General features: G+C 39.5%; 1 protein-coding gene across 3 annotated transcripts in view; it reads right to left on the reverse strand.

Annotated features, from left to right (window-relative positions):
• MYO1C (myosin IC) overlaps positions 1–17366 on the reverse strand; it is a 1794562-nt gene that overhangs the window by 330200 nt on the left and 1446996 nt on the right. The gene's annotated exons all lie outside the window — the stretch shown is intronic.

The raw sequence follows: 17366 nt of genomic DNA on the forward strand, positions 1-17366 counted from the left end.
CTGGTAGTCAGAAGGAAAATCAGTTCTAGGTCTCTTAGAGGCGGAAGGCTGGCTTCCTCTAATTAAGTTAATAAGGTCTTCAGCCATTCTAATCATTTGTTTTTGAGGCATGTGAGCCTGAGACTGCGCTTTGGTCATCGGATTTCTAGGCGGTGTGTGAACTTTAGGCCTGAGGAATTCGGTATTTTTAGCTTGAAACAAAGTTGTTGGCTTAATATGAAAATCTGTAGGCCTGAATACCTGAAGCTGGTGCTTGCACAGCATCTCACAGCATACCGGACTCCGAATGGGTCTCAGCAGAGGCCTGCGAATCTGTAGAAGCGGGTATCAGGGGCTGTGAAAGCGCCTTACTGAGCACCAGTGGACTGGCGTCTAGTTTAATGGAAGTATCGTCGGCAGTTTTGGACTTATGTGGTCCGTCTGTCTTTATCCTTACTTTTTTTGGATGAAGGGTAAGACTTGTCTGTGAACAAAAGCAGATTTGGAAGGGTAATTACTCTGAAATTTGGGGATAAGAAAAACAAATATCTTTCAGCTCCTGCAAGGCCTTTCCCTTATCCTGGATATATTTAAAAAGTTCAGCAGCAGTAGAGCCACAAAGTATTTTATTATCTAGAGCATCCAATAATTTGTTCTTAAGGTCATCAGGCAAAGCCTGAAGACGAAGCCAAGAGTAACTCCTCAGAACAGGACAAAATTAAGCAGTCCTAGAAAAAGTGTCAGATGCATCACAACTGCATTTAATGGAGTGGCAAGCCACTTGAGAGGTAGAACCCAACAAGGAAAGGGCCGAAAATCTTCCTTTCACAGTCAGGAAGGTCAGAAACTACTTCAGAAACCTAAGAAACAAGGGCTAAAATATACCTACTCATATGAGTCTGGTAATTAATAGTCCTAAAAGCCAAGGTGGCAGCAGTATAAACCTTTTTGTTTAGCCTTTCCATGGCCCTACTATCCTTGTCTGAAGGAAGCAACTTAGTAAAAGGCAAAAGCTTAGAGGGTTTGTCACAGGAGAAAGACCACAGAAGGATCAGCAGAAGGACATTTATACACGAGTTTACAGACACCTTGTCAAATCTGTCAGGTTTCTTGGGAGTTGGAGGTCGAGAATCAGGGGTTACAAAAGCTGAAGAAAAGTTATCTGGGTTGGGCGGGTGGGGGTGGAGCACCCACAGCTGGAGGAACAGCAGAAGGTTTGGGAGACTCCATCTGGAGGAGTTCAGAATACCACTTCTGGATATCAGAAACCTGAAAACAATCCCACTTGAAAAATTCCATCAAACGTGAAATAGTGTAGCCCCAAAGGAGAGAGCTTCTAAAGGACAATCTGGACTGATAGAAGCCTCTTCCTCAGACCCATAATCCAAAGGGGAAGGGATCTGAGAACAGTAAGCTACCCAGAATCCAGACCCTCATCAGAAGACTCTCTCTCCCTAGGTGTCTTAAGAGGAGTAGAAGACCAGGGAGGAGCAGCCACAGACATCCCTTGAGGAGATTTGAAAACCACTAAAGCATTACAATCTGCAATTCACATTGGGGATCTTTAACTGTAGGGGAAACGTGCTTTCTTTTTCTGTGGGATGTCCACATGAAAAACCCTAGGAGGGTCGGGCTCTTACCAACACTCTAGAAATATAGTAGGAATAGCCTCCCATACTAAAATCTGTGGAATCCCTTTCAATCCCTCAGATATAATCAGCTGAGGTTCCCCCTCAACATCTGATGCAGATGTCTGTAAAGCCTCTGAGGACATGTGAGAAATCAAAACCATGCTGGCCTCTGACAGGGTTGCAGCAGAGGAATCTGAAGCAACAACCAGACAATCCTCCGGGTTTTCACCAGCCACACGAGAGGCACCTGGGGAAGGCTGGAAGCAGCCGAATGAGACCAGAGATTTTCTGCCTTTTTCTTGGCTGGTGGCTGACCCTTGGGCCATAGCACCACATGCCAACAAATTTAGACACTGGTTTTCCAGGTAAGTAGACAAAGATGAGAGGTGACTATGTAGGGTCTTAGGGACAAGCTCTTGGCAGACAGAACACCGAGTATGTTCATGAGAAGCACTCAAACAGAAGAGACACTGTTTGTGACAATCTTTATGGGTAATCTGCCTCCCACACTGACATTTTCTCTTCTGGATGACATGTAAACCAACACCAATAACATGAGAGAAGATAAAGAATCTCAATGGGGCACTTAACTGAAAACAGCTCAGTAAACAGTACAGAAAAAGAGCTGTCAGACCGACATTCAATGATGCTGATCGGACTGACAGCAAAGAAGTTCTGAGTTGTGTGCATCTGTACATCACCTTTATGCCCTATGCCTTGCGCGAGGAGCATGTGTGTGATGTATTGATGCCTGCAAACACCAAAGACATTGGTATACTGGCCAGATATTGGCTATCCTTGGCAGAAGATCCTTTCGTAAGGAATACTGCAACAGTGATACTGAAGGACATTACTGGTTTCTTCAAGGTTAAAAGTTAATGATTTTTGAAAGCATGCAAGTATTTTCACATTGCAGGGGGATAAAGATAAAAAAAAACAGGCACAGTTAGTTTAAGTAGAAATACAGGTAATAACGTGAGTCTTGGCATGAATAACCTCAATTTCACGTTAATTATAGGGCCTGTGCTAGCAGCTATCTATCTGGTGAAAATGTAATCCACTGCCAATTATTAGCGGATGGGAGTTCCGCTGTGGTGACCCCTAACCGGGAAAAGCTGAAATACTTTTTTAGGAGGGTTAAAGTTCATTATTTGAAGATGTACACAGTTATGCGCTTGTGTATTAACAGGTTATGGGGGTGTTTTGGGGATGTTTTTTCTGAGGGTTTTTATTAAAACAAAAAGTTTTGTACAATGTGACATAGGTTGCAGTGCTGATAAGAAAATACTGTAGGATCAACCTGCCAGACATTAATGTGTGCTTGTATCACAAAAGCTGGAAGTAGACTTTTAAAAACAGTTGCCAAATATAACAGGTGGAAATAATGACTTCTTACAATAATGGCGGCACTTTCCATATTATCTTGGAACTGGAATGGTCTCAGAGGTATAGACAAGAAGGAAAGAATACTTAAATTATATTAGGAAATGCAGAGTGCAGATAGCAATACTACAGGAGGCACATTTGGAGGGAACTGGGCATGTGGATTTGATAGAAAAGGATTTTGGGATGGATGTTCTGCAGAATATCGGGGACAAAGAAGGGAAGGAGTGCTTGTAAAAAAGATAACAGCAGATTGATGGCGGTGGCGCTACTGGCAAGGGATGAGGATTACATTGGCATGTATGTGTGTTCCATCTAAAAAGTACAGTTTTGTACCTACCATAAATGTAGATGTTCGAGTGTATATACTGCTGTAGTCATTACACTTGGGTTATCCTGCCATCAGGCAGTCCCTCAGTCGGTCAGAGTTCCAAAGTCTTGGTCCGGCGTCGGTTGCTGTCGCTTCTTCCCTGACGTCAGTGTGCCAGGGGTATATAAGATGCAGCCGATGCCATTTTCTTCAGTTTTTCTTGCCCCAGATGTCAGGTGCCCCCAAAAAGGTAGGCAATGTAAATTGTTAATAAAACATACATAAGAAAAGCAATCAAAAACTTTCAGTTACCAGCAAATACTCCCCATAGGTAGCAAAAGGTAGAAGGCCTAGGTAAGTACCAGCAAGGAAGAGGGGAAGTAGGGAGGGTAACCTAGACTGCAGCAGTGTGTATACACTCGAACATCTACATTTATGGTAGGTACAAAACTGTACTATGTTCATCGTGTTACACTGCTGCAGTCATTACACTTGGGTAGAATCCCAAAGTTGAGGTAGGGTGGCTGGTTCTATAAGGCATTAGGGGTGGCTATAAGGAACTGCAGCACTGCAGTGGCAAAGCCAGCTCTGGATTTAGAATAAAGAGGCAGATGGTAATGCTTGGTGAAGGTATGTACAGAACTCCAAGTTGCTGCTTCCAAAATGTCCTTGGTAGGTACTCCTCTGAGGTAGGCAGTTGAAGTGGCTGTTGCCCTAGTGGAATGAGACCTAATGCTGTTAGGTACAGCTTTCCCATGGTGTGTATAGCAGAAACGTATACAGTGCCCTATCCATTTTGAAATGGTCTGTTTTGAAATGGCTTTTCCCTGTGCTCCTGCAGCATATGCTACAAACAATTGCTCAGTTTTCCTGAAAGCTTTCGTTTTGTCCAAGTAGAAGCGTAACTGCCTGTGTATGTCCAAGGAATGCAGAAGTCTCTCCCCTTTATGCTGTGGATTTGGATAAAAAGTTGGCAAGTGAATAGTTTGGTTTAGAGCCACACTTGATACCACCTTTGGCATAAAAGTAGGATTTGTTCTTAAAGACACCCTGTCTTGGCAGAAAATGATGAAAGGTTCCACTGCCATTAGTGCCTGTAATTCTGAAACTCTTCGTGCTGAGGTTATTGCCAGGAGCAGAGCAGTTTTCCAAGAGACATATTTTAAGTCTGGTGAGTTAGCTGGCTCAAAAGGAGGTAAAGTTAATTTTTCCAAGACGAAGTTGAGGTCCCAAGTTGGAGTTGGTGCTCTACGGGGCGGTGTTATGTTTTTAGCCCCTCTGAGGTACAGTTTTAGCAAAGGATTAGAAAAAATTGGTGGGTCTGTGTTGTAATGAGCAGAGATGGCAGAGGCGTGGATCTTAATGGATGAAAAGGAGAGGCCTTTGTCCAGTATCTCAGTTAAATATTGTAGTATCTGAGGAATATTTGGGACAAGAGGGTCAAGGCTGTGAGCCTGGTTCCAGGCACAGAATCTCTTCCATTTATCCGAATAGGCTTTCCTGGTGCTAGGCCTTCTGGCCTCCAGAATGGCATCCATAACAGCTTTGGAGAGAGGCATTGCTTGCTTGACTAAGGAATCTGCCATGCAGCCAGGTTTAAAGTCTTGCGTTGGCTGTGAAGTATCTGATTGTTTTGCTGAGTCAGAAGATGTGGGATTTGAGGCAAAATCCATGGTGGACCTTGTGCTAAGTTCACCAGTGCTGGCGTGGCCAGTCTGGGGCAATCAGGATCATCTTTGGATTTTCTTGTCTGGATTTTAGGAGTACCTTTGAAAGGAGAGGTAGTGGTGGGAAAGCATATACTTGTAGGCTTTTCCAGCTGAATGAGAGGGCATCCACTTTCCATGCTTGTGGGTGGAAAGTCCTTGTGCAGAATGTCTGTAGCTGGCAATTCATTGGGGCTGCAAACAGATCTATGTCCGGGCTCCACCATTTTTGTGTTATCATTCTGAATATTTGTGGATGCAATTTCCAGTCGTGCGGATCCATGATGTTTCTGCTTAAGTTGTATGCCAGTGTGTTTTTCTCTCCTGGCAGGAATTGTGCTTGCAGATGAACTTGATAGGTTAGAGCTGTGTTCCACAAGGTCATGGCTTGTCTGCAGAGGGGATATGAATGAGTGCCCCCTTGCTTGTTTATGTACCACATAACTGTGGTGTTGTCTGTCTTTAGTAGTAGTTGTCCTGGATGCAGAAGGTCCTTGAAAGCTATAAGGGCATTTTGTACAGCTAGCATCTCTTTTTGATTGATGTGAAGATGCCTTTGTTCTGTGGGCCATTTGCCCTGAATACATTTTCCTGCCATATGTGCTCCCCAAGCATAATCCGAAGCATCTGTTGTCAGTGTTTGCCTGACTGTGGGTTGAGTGAAAGGCTGTCCCTTGTTGAGGTGGCAGGCTTGAGCCCACCATCGAAACTCCTGTTGAAGGCAAGGAATAAGTGGTATTACTGTTTCCAAACTGTGACAGTGTTGAGACCAGACACTCTTTAGGTACCATTGTAGTTTCCTCATATGCAGTCTGGCATATGGAATTAGTAGTATGCAAGATGCCATGTACCCCAAGGCCTGCAGAATTTTTCTTGCAGGGAGTTGGGTTTTTGTTTCCATCAATTGGAAATATTGAGTCAGTTGACCTTGCTTGTCTGGCGTGAGATAAGCCATCTGGGCCGTTGTATTTAAGCTGGCACCCAGGAATATTATCTCTTGTGAGGGCACTAGTTTTGACTTCTTTTCATTTACTGTGTACCCTAGGCAAATTAGCAATCTTTTTACAAATGCCAGATGCTTTAGAAGAATGTCTTTGCTCTCTGCTTGAATAAGGCAGTTGTCCAAGTATGGGTAAATTTGAATTCCTTTTTGTCTGCAAAATGCAATTACTGGTGCCAGGCACTTTGTGAAGACCCTGGGCACAGTAGATAAGCCAAAGGGCAGTGCAGAGAATTGGTAATGCATTGAACCAGCTAAGAATCTGAGGTATCTTCTGCAATTTTGTCTGATAGGGACATGCAGGTATGCCTCCTTGAGGTCCAAAGTTACGAGCCAAGCTTTCTTGCCCAGCATAGGAAGAAGCTGCTGTAGTGTCAACATTTTGAATTTTGGAACATCCAGGTAAGTATTTAGAGAAGAAAGATCCAGAATGGGCCTCCAGGCTTTGTCCTTTCTGGGAACCAGAAAGAGTCTTGAGTAAAATCCTTGTCCGTGCTCCTGTGTTGGTACCTTTTGAATAGCTCTCATGTCCATGAGTGCTGTAATTTGTCTTTGAGCATCTGCCCATTGATTTGGTGGCAGATTTGGCATTCCTTTTAACCTTGGCAGAGTGTGAAAGTGGAACCTGTAACCTTGAGATACAATATTGAGAACTCATTTGTCTTTGGTGATCATATGCCAATTGTGACCGAAAAGTGCCAGTTTTCCCCCCAAGGGGGCTGCCAAGAGAGAAGTGCTTGGTAGCTGTAGTGGGAAGTCATTGGGGCTGTTTTTTATAAGGTTGAGGCCCGTCTTCCCCTTCTTTCTGGGTTGAAGCATCCCATTGTCGAGGCCTGTAAGAACCTTGTGGATGACCTCTGCCTCTTGGACGTCTGTATCTGCCCCTTTGAGGTCTGTCTGTAACTGGAAAGGACCAATTTTTTGTTGGCCAACTTCTGCTAAATCGAGGAGGCTGAACCTGTAAGAAATCCTTCACCGTTTGCATAGATTTTGCCTTATCCTCCATTTTCTTTAATACCTCTTCTGCCTTAACTCCAAATAAAACATCCTGCTGCAAAGGTGCATCCAATAATTTTGCTTTAACATGACCTGGTAAAGTCTGCTCTTTTAACCAAGCATGTCTTCTAATGACAGACCCTGTAACTGCTGCTCTACAGGAGGCCTCTAATGAATCAAAACCACATTGCAAAGTATGTTTTCCCACTTGTTCAGCTGCATGCAATAAATCCTGCATTTCCTTATAGTTAGGAAGATCTGAATTTGGAAGCATTTTTTGTTTCAACTGAGACATCAAAAATTGCTGATATTTAATCATGTGAAACTGGCAAATTAAGACCCTCATTGCTAAAGTTGCAGATGTATATACTTTCTTCCCCCATCTGTCTAATGCTCTGGAATCTCTGTCAGAGGGAACTGGATTTTTTGCTGTAGAGGCCTTTACCCCTTTGGGACCCTGGGAAATAGTTTCAGGGTCAGCAACAGGGCTTTTATAAAGAAATTTGAGAGAGTCAGGGACTCTGTAGTATCTGTCTGGCTTAACTGGAGCAGGAGGTAAGGAATCAGGATTTAAACTGGATTCAGAATACACATCATCCACAATATCTAACACTGGCGGAATAGCAAGGGGTCTGTGTTGAGGTAATAAAAGAAAATCTCTGAGCCTTTTCTTGGATTCTGAATAATCCTGGTCCTCCCAATGGAAATGCTCCCTCATGGTATGTAAGGTTTCCCCAAAGGAGTAGTCCTCTGGTGGAGAGGCTGAAGGAATTGATTCCTCAGCATCAGAATCCTCATAAGGGGGTAAAGAGTATCCTTGGTCTGAGGATGAATCTGAAGAGATGGACACCTGGTCGGATGAGCCGTAGTCTGCATCCTGTCTAGGCCTTTTATCAGGAGGAGGGTGGGACCCCCTGATCAGAGTAATTAAGTCTTCGGCCATTTTGAGCATCTGTTTATTAGGCATGGAGGCCTGTCCTGGTGAATGTTGAAGTTGTTTCTTTGTTTTTAAAGGGGTTTTAGACTTAGCTGAAGATTTAATGGTTAACTGAATAGTTCTGAAAACACCCTCTGAAGCTGCAGGTTGTTCAGCTTCACCGGAGCCCTCTGAAGGGTTAGTCTCGGTAGGCCGTAAATCTGGTGTATCCGAAGGCCCAGCCATCTCTACGTGGGAGTCAGAGGCGGCCTGTTGTTCCAAAGAAGCGGTCGTCAGGGGCTGCGAAGGTGCCTCGCTGAAAACCAGAGAACCGGCGACTGGCCTAGAAGAGGCTTTGTAGTTTTGGGCCTCAGATGCCTGTCCTTGTCTTTGTGCTTTTTGTGTATCCCGGTTGTCGGTTGTTCCGACGGCATGGTGTAATTGAATTTTCTGCCAAAATAATGTCGGGCAAAATCAAACCGATGTTTTATAGTGCGCTTGTTAAACCTAGCACAAAACCAACAACTTGTGACTTCGTGGTCTGGGCCTAGGCATGGGATACAATAGGAATGGAAATCCTTATGAGGTATTTGCTTCCCACAAGAAATACAATTATTAACTTTTACTGACATCGGTCTGAGGCAAGAAAAAGTTTCCCCAACGGGGTACTTAGCTTTGCAGAAGACTTCGGTTCTGGATTCGGAATGAAAATCTCAGGAGTCGTCCGACCGGCACTTGCGAACTGCTTTTGCTTCGGGCACCAGGTGGCAAGAAAGACTGAAGAAAATGGCATTGGCTGCATCTTATATACCCCTGGCGCACTGACGTCAGGGAAGAAGCAACAGCAACCGACGCTGGACCAAGACTTTGGAACTCTGGCCGACTGAGGGACCACCTGATGGCAGGATAACCGAAGTGTAATGACTGCAGCAGTGTAACATGATGAACATCTGATGTTTTGGAACTTAAAACAATTTTAGGAGAAGTAATCAGCTTTCAGCAGTTTACATCACTTTATAGTTGGGGACTGGAATTTGATTTGCAGCAATGGGGCTGTGCCTGGTGGGCCTAGAGAAGAGTGTATAACAGAAGAGGGTAGATTTCTGAAGAAATTTATGAAAATATTTGGTATGAAAGATGTGAATTCCATAGTGGGAACTCAGAGAATTTACATTATGTTTCCCAGGGTATAATAGCTCAGCTAGATTTGACAAATAACATATTTCATAGTAATGTGTCCATGTAATTGAGAACTCTGATAAACACCCAATGACCATTTCGGATCATGCGTCAATAATTACTAGGATGAAGATACAGGGTAGTGAAGTGGGGACAGGACATTGGTGCCTCCCTGCCTGCCTGTTGGAGAGAGAGAGAGGAGTTTGAGGAATGGGTAGTGGAATTATCCAGGAGTTATTACGTAAGTTAGAAAGTACTTTAGAAGTTGATGCTAGTGAGTGGGATAAAATAAAGGTGGAGTTTAAAAATAGGGTAGAAATAAGAGACAGAGAGATCTGGTTAAGAAGGAATAACTATTTAGAGAGGCTGACAAAGGTTGGAGTATTACAAAATGAGAGAAATCTCAAAGAACCAGAGGTGCAACTGCAGACTACTAAAGACAAAATAAGGGAGCACCTGGATAATATGCAAGAGTTTAGAAAGATTGCTGTTAAGTAACTATTTTTGATAACTCCAGAGCACAATGGTTCAGGCAACAGAAAGTAGAAAGGGGTGTTGCCAAACTTAGGGAGCCTATAACCAGAAATTCTATAGAGGTATGTATTAGAGATATTGTGTAAATTTTAGGAAATTTTGTATAAATCAGAGAAGTGGGGAAATCATGAAAAAGCACAAATGAAATTATTTATGGAAGACTTAAATATGCCAAGTTTAGAGGTAGATGAGGCTCAACAGTTAAGATAGGAAGAGATAAGATAAAAATCTGCAGGAAAGTCTCCAGGAACAGAATGTATTATGAGAGAAGAAAGTGATAAAGATCTGGAAGGTTTTAACAGTATTTTAAAGGGAGGGGAGACACCAACATCCTGGAAAAAGCTGTAGTGGCTGTAATACCTAAAGGTAAAGACCCATCTGATCCACCTTCATATAGGCCTATTCAATTTTAAACCATGATTATAAAACACGTACATCTACAATGGCTAAAAGAATGGCAAAGGTGATGCCAAAATGGATAGATATGGACCAATGTGGTTTTGTGTAAGGGAAGCAAACATCTGACAACATTAACAGAACAATGATCCAGAGGGGAAGCAGAATGCAAGAAAACACCTTTGTTATGGGTGGTTCTTGATGCAGAAAAAGTATTTGACAGTCAGCAGGGATTTTACAAGTAGGGCAATGGAGGCATTTGCATTTCCATTTTCTGATGCAACAATAAGTTAATTAGATAGATATATGAGGAATAGGGTGCAAAAATTAAAGTGGGAGGGTTCTTCGCTGATAATCACCTGCAAGGAGGTTTGAAAGTGTTTAGATACATAACTAAGGACTCCTGGGATTTTTTGAATAAATTAAAGGTAGTTCAAATTAGTGACCACATAGTGTTATTAACGACTGATGTGTGTAATTTATTTTTGGTCATTCCAAATGAAATAGGGTTGCAATGGTTAGAGCAACAATTATATAAAACTGGTGTATATGAATAGGACCGTATAAATACTTTTGTTACCTTAATGGAGGTTGTATTGAAGAACAACTATATTAATTTTGAGGGCCAGTATTACAAACAAAAAACTGGAGTAGCAATGGGAGCTGCGTGTGCTCCTATTTATGCAAATTACATTATGGCCTACTGGGAGCAAGAGTATGTTTTCACCAGTGAATATATGAAGTACATACAACAATACACCCGTTTTTTGGATGACATATTTGTGGTATGGGATGGGCCAATTGAAGTCATGAAGGCCTTTATAGATTATATTAATTGTACAGTACAATTTTTTAGGTTCACCTATGAATATAGTAGTGAGGAAATTTCATATTTAGATGTAAAATTCAAGGTCAATCATGTGGAAAAATGTTTGGTTTCTGGTATATACAGAAAGCCTACTTTTTCCAATTCTTACTTGAGCTACTAGAGCTGGCACCCTAACCATCAGAAAAAAGCGATAGTAAAAGGACAAATGGTTAGGGCAGCCAGAATGGTAAGTGAAAGTCAAGATTTTCTAAAAGAAATGGAGTTCATTAAAGGTATGTTCATTAATCGTGGATATCCTGTTGAATTGTGTGATTCCATTATGGAGGAAGTGAAATGTAAGAGGTTTAGTGGTGTTTATAAGGCAATTTTAACCAATGATTACCACGATGGGGGGGGGGGTGCAAGTTAATACAGTTATTGGAGAAGTAAAAATAACAAAAAATGAAATTGATGTTAATACCAGTGTGGGGGAAACATTGTATTTTATCACTACATACAATTATGACGTGGATCACATAGTGGGAATAATAAATAGAAATTGGAAGTTATTAAAATTGGATAGTAATGTATGGAGAAAATTGAACAACCTCCCAAAAATCGTATATAGGAAAGGGAAGTCTTTTAAACAATTGCTTGAGTCAGCTGCAAACTCCAGTTGGGAGAATGTTAATTCACACAGGAGTAAAGGGAATTTTAGGTGTGGTACATGTAGTGTTTGTAAATATATTCTTGTTACAGGTGATAAAATTATTATTGAGGGAGAGGTTATTGGTATACATGGCCATTTTGATTGTCATGTTAAAAATGTTGTTTATATGGCTAAATGTGAAGGTTGTCCAGCTTTTTATATAGGGAAAACCTGTAGGATGTTCAGGGATAGAGTTAGCGAACACATTCTGGATATTAGGCACATGAAAAATACTAATGCCCTCGTTAGGCACATAGAGCAACATCCAGAGCACACATTTAGATTTTGTGTAATACAGCAAATAAAAAAGGATGGTCAGGGTACAGTATTGGATGTGCATCTTGATATTTGTGAAATGAGATGGCAATTGGCATGAAATGCTACAGTATTTCCAGGAATTAATGACAGCATAAGCATATTGCCCCTATTAAAATTAAAACACATCTTGGGTTGAAAATGTTAAAAATGTTATTTATAAAAAGATTTTAAGAAAGTTTTTTTATTTCTTATTGTTATGGAATGGTGTTTTCCAGAAATAATTTTTAAAATTTCTTAACAAAATTCGTGAAAGTCAATTTTATATTTTTATATGATTAACTATTATTGTTGTTTTTTAGACATTATGATATTATTTTGTTATGCAGTTTAAGAACATTGGGTGTCATAAACAGTGTTTAGTTGGTTGTATATGAAAATGTTTATTTTACATTTACATTTTGTGTATTTAACACATTTTGATATGTAACACAATATTGTGGAGATTGATTGAAAGTATAGTTTTTTACTTCGAAGGGTTAATGAAGTTACATTTAGGATATGCTTGTTAGATTGAGCTTTGTCTGATAGGGTAAATGGAGGGGTGGGATGTATTTGTTGTAGTGTATGAGTGTATATAACATCAATGGAGTGGTTAAATGTGTTCATATTCTGAAGAAGTCTGTATAATAAAGACGAAACCTAGGTCAAATTTGTGTATCTGGTCTGTATATTTGAATCTACAGGTCTCTGGTCAACAGGGTCCTTCCTGGTGTTTTCTGTCAACTTGTTAGTTCTTCGCTAATAAACTGTGTCTAAATAGAGGAACCAGGCAGGGGTGTCATCTTTCCCTTTTGTAATTTGTATTATATTTAGAACCACTGGCAAAGAAAATAAGGGACTCAGAAATTGAAGGCTATAATTAGTATGGGGTTCAAGAAAAGTTGGCTTTATTTGCAGATGTTTTGTATCTGATGGAATAGGAAAAGGACATCTCATTGTTGTGGAATATTCAGAGGCAATTCCAGATGTTTTCATAATATAAAATTAATGAAGATAAAATGAAGGGTATATCTATGAACTATGTACATACAACTGAATAGGTCCAGCAATACCCATATTTATGGGGGACATGATAAAAATGAAGTATTTATGAGCAAGGACTAAAATGTATTCAGCTATGGCAGTTAAGGATATGTGGAACGAGACTATAAACAAAAGAGAATACAAAAAGTGAGAAACTGGAAGCTCTTGCCTGTGGATATAGACAGCAAAATACAAGTGGCAAAAATGTTTGTACTCCCAATAGTTTTATACACAGGTCAGGCACATTTTAGCAACTAGAGGATAATTTGTGGATAGTAATTAATAAAGATCTGAAGGATTTTATTTGGGAGGGGAAGAGGGCAAAATTCAAGTGGGATAAGTTGACCCTCCAAACAGAACAAGGAGGTTTAGGATTACCTGATTTGAATGGATTTTAGAGCTACACAGTTAAGGCTCTCATACATAACACAAGCAGAAAGCTACAATTCAAAGTGGAAAGTGATAATGATGAAGCAAGGGAGTATTTCAAGAAATAGGGAAAGAAAGGGATTTTCGACATAGATCCTTAAGGAAAATAAAAGTCATGCAAAATATTATATTTATAAAGGAGAAGAAAGTATACTAAAAACTAAGGAAACACGGGAACGCAGAAAGGAGATTCTGTCAATAGATATGACTGCAATTAGGGGTACAGAAAATAAACAAGAAGGGGCTGGAATTTAGTGGAGGAAGATGCAAAGGACCAAGGTATTAGGATCAAATAATTAGAGAAGGAAAGGTAATACAATGGGAAAAGGCTAAGAAGACATTTTGATTGCAGGCTACTGATTGCCTTCCCTATCAAGGATTGTTACAGTATAGACAAAGAGAAATGGATAGGAGAATCCTAAATGAAATACTTGCACTGGTTTAGTTTTTAATTGAATCTAGAACAGGAGCTGCTGTTAAAAAGGGGGATAATTAGTAGGGGATATAAAATATTACATGCTAACTATAGGAATCAACTAGAAGAGGTCAGAAAAGATTAGAAAGAGAGAATATATATATAATTCACAACGAAGCATTGAGAAGACATATGAAGGGTTTCAAATATGTAACAAAGTCTGGAAGACTTAGGATTTTTGCCTAGATACTTTTATACCCCAAGCAGACACAAAATAATTTTTCCTCAGGTAGATGGCAAATGTTGGAAGTGTAATGGGAAAGAAAGAGGTAACTGGGAACATATGTTCTGGGAGAGTAAAGAATTGACAAACATCAAAAATCCCCTATAGAGTACTCTGTCAGGCATACTGGGTATGCAAATGAGTATAATTAAGGACTTTTTTTTTTTGAAGTGGGATGCAAGATCTGAACCGCCTAGACACAGTAAGTTATTAGAAAATGGAAATCAAAATCTAAATCAACTACACCTGAAGTAGTACATATTGTAACAGAGATAAAATAACAGGAAGTGTGATCTTACAGTAGGAGGAAATTACACAGAAAAAATATAAACTGTGGGAAAAATACCCGCAGAAAATGTTTTGGAAGAGGAATAAGGTTTAAGAAAAGGCAGGGATTGAATAATTTATGTAATGTTGCTTAGATTATATGCTATAGTAACAGTATATGCAATGTATAATGTTTGTAAATGAGGACTTGTTAATATGGTTTAATTACGTTTATACAAATATAGGTTTGCCTAAGTCACAAGTGATATGGGTCAGCTTTTTTAAAACAAAACTGAGGTTCTATGGGACGGGGTGACAATATCTTTTGTAGGAGGCGAAATATGTAATATCCCCTCCAAAAAGTGCCCGACTAGTGGAGGGTCCACAGGGATGCAGGTAGAAATAGCTGATAGATTTATATCACACATTATAGCATATGCTATTCCAAAGTACAACAGTCCCAGCAGGTAAACCAGACACCACAGTTGAAGAAGGGTTCAGAGTTTTCCTCTGGCACTTATCTATACTCTCAGCATCTGACACTATCAATATATATATATTTAAATAAACTCTTTAAAAGAATTAACATTCCAAAAATGCTAACAATCTCTCAACAGTTTTTCCTTGCCATTTAACTCTCATTATTCCTCGCTTCTCTTCTTAGTCTTTAGGCATAGCTCTATAAATCTATATTTTTTATTCACTTTCATTTGAGTTTTTTTTCCCCAGAATATTCAGTTTGAAACCTTTTGCCAAACTGTACTGCAACCCTTGCTTACCCAACCCAAGCGCTCTACATTCTGTGGAATGCTCCGCATTTAAAAGATACAACAGGTACTATTATGCTGTGCCACTTTGAACAGCAGTGGCTCTATTTTGTATTCTGTGATGAGTTCGTATACTGCAAGTATAGTCAATCAGCACAGCAATAAATGGACAAAAATCAAAAGATAAACTGGATGTCACACTCGAAAAGTGTTTCAGCAAAGCAATGTTTTATCAAGACTGTAAAGCACAGATTAAACACTTTTGTCTCAAAGACTTCATCAGAATCTATGCTTGTAATTACCATGTAACATTTAAATAACATAGCTGTTTAATCAAATACCTCCAAAGGTCATGTGTGAACCACTAAAAATGTATACAACAGAATTCCTTAAAGCAAAACAGGTTACAATCCAAAGTAAAATACATATAAATACTTTTGCACATAAAATAAAAATAACTTTTTTATTCAGAATGTTTTTTACTGGTATGAACACTTACAGTGAAGCATTTTTCCTTCATGTGTAAAATCTTAATAAAACTTTGCTGGAACACTTGAGTGTGGAATTCACTTTTTGGAACCTTTTTTTGGATTAATGGTCATTTGGCTTACAAATTGCTGGATTCTTGCATTGGTTTCTGGATTCTTGTATTGGTTTTACAGCAATAAATGGGCCAATTCAAGAAAAAATGATCTTTGAAACTATTCCATTAAAAGTATCAACCTGTCAAGCCAGCTGTAAGTAATATGGAGTTTTACTAACATGAACAAAGTGGTTAAAATATTAATATCTTTTTAGCAAGTTCTGATGGAGAGATATGCACAGTTGTAAATTCCCATGAGAATGTGGACTTACCACAGTCCATGTTTTCCAGACTGACTTTTAAAGAAAGCCTTAATTTACAAGAATATTTACAATTCCAAAGAGTATATAAAGCAAGGCAGCTTTCTCATAATTGCATAGTGCACAAGTTGATGATTCACTTGGACAGAATTTAATTTTTCAGGAGTCATATAGACATCAAGAATCATTAACTGTGTATAAATAAGTTCCTTAATAGGAATATTATTAAACTCAGTTGTATTGATTTTTTTATCTGTTTTGTTGTAATAGAGGGGTTAAGGTTTAGGTGGCTTTGCAATATATTAAAGCTTATACTCTATTGCAAACAGCATAAAGATTAACCTCTCACTGAATCCTGGAACAACATCTTAGATTGTCTCATTTGTAATAATTGATCATATACCTCTTTGTAAACAATTTCTAAATATACATCAAATTGCATTTACACTTTGTAATAAATTCATCAGTATATATATTGCTTTTTGGATATAGCTGCATATAGTTGTACACATTTGAGTTATTTTATCTTGTTTGTGACCTATACTTCATTTTACTGCTGTATTTGTTACATTTTTCAAATCCAAATAAAAGACAGATATTTGGGGAAAAAAAACTAATGCAAAGTCAACCAACCAAGAAAGGCAGAAGGCAGCCAATCAGCAAATTACTTCCAAGGAGAAAGAAAGTAGCCGGTTATCACGCAGCTGCAGTTTTCAGGCAACTATGATGCATTTAAAAAAAAAAAAGCTGTCAAGGTGCTGGGTTCTCTGTTTACTTGGTGCGAAAAGGCTTCATATACTTACTTCACCAACTGTCCTTGATTGTACCAATGGCATGGGAGTTTAGGTTCGAGGAAAGAGGACGAGACTAAAAATCAGTGCTATTTAAAAAGATCTGAAGGTGGTTCACTGGCCTGAGTAGTAGTAGCCCTGGGGCTTGTTCTGATGGGATTAGATGGATGGTGCCACTACTACTACTACTGCTGTTGAGTTATGGTTTTCTGCTTTCAGCAGCAGCAGCATTAGCATTTCTGGACTGAGATTTAGCTTCAAGGACTATATACCCTGACAATTTGTGAGCCTCTTGCTGTTTTGCATTGGATTTTTTTCTTTCCATGGCAAACTTATAAAGCTTATGTAATTCCTTTAATTCTTCCCATGTGCAGATACAACATTTCTTGGGGGGGATGGATGTCTCAGCACCACTATAAAACATCCAACACCACTTATCAAAAAGAGAAGGGATTTTCCACTGTGCCCTGGCCAAACATCCCCATACTCAGTCTAAGTGCCATTTCAGGTCTCCACTGGAAAGATGCCACTGGTCTAGGGGGACTAACACAGTCAATATGTAACTAAATAAAAATATCACTTCATTCTTTTTTCATAAAATGTATCTATGTCAGTAAATCTGAATTTGCATTATTTTCTTTAAGTATTTAAAGAGTACATTTTTTTCTGTCTTTCCTTCCAAT

This window comes from Protopterus annectens, chromosome 13.part0, assembly GCF_019279795.1.
Source record: "Protopterus annectens isolate FY-2018-M chromosome 13.part0, PAN1.0, whole genome shotgun sequence".
Taxonomy (NCBI): domain Eukaryota; kingdom Metazoa; phylum Chordata; order Ceratodontiformes; family Protopteridae; genus Protopterus; species Protopterus annectens.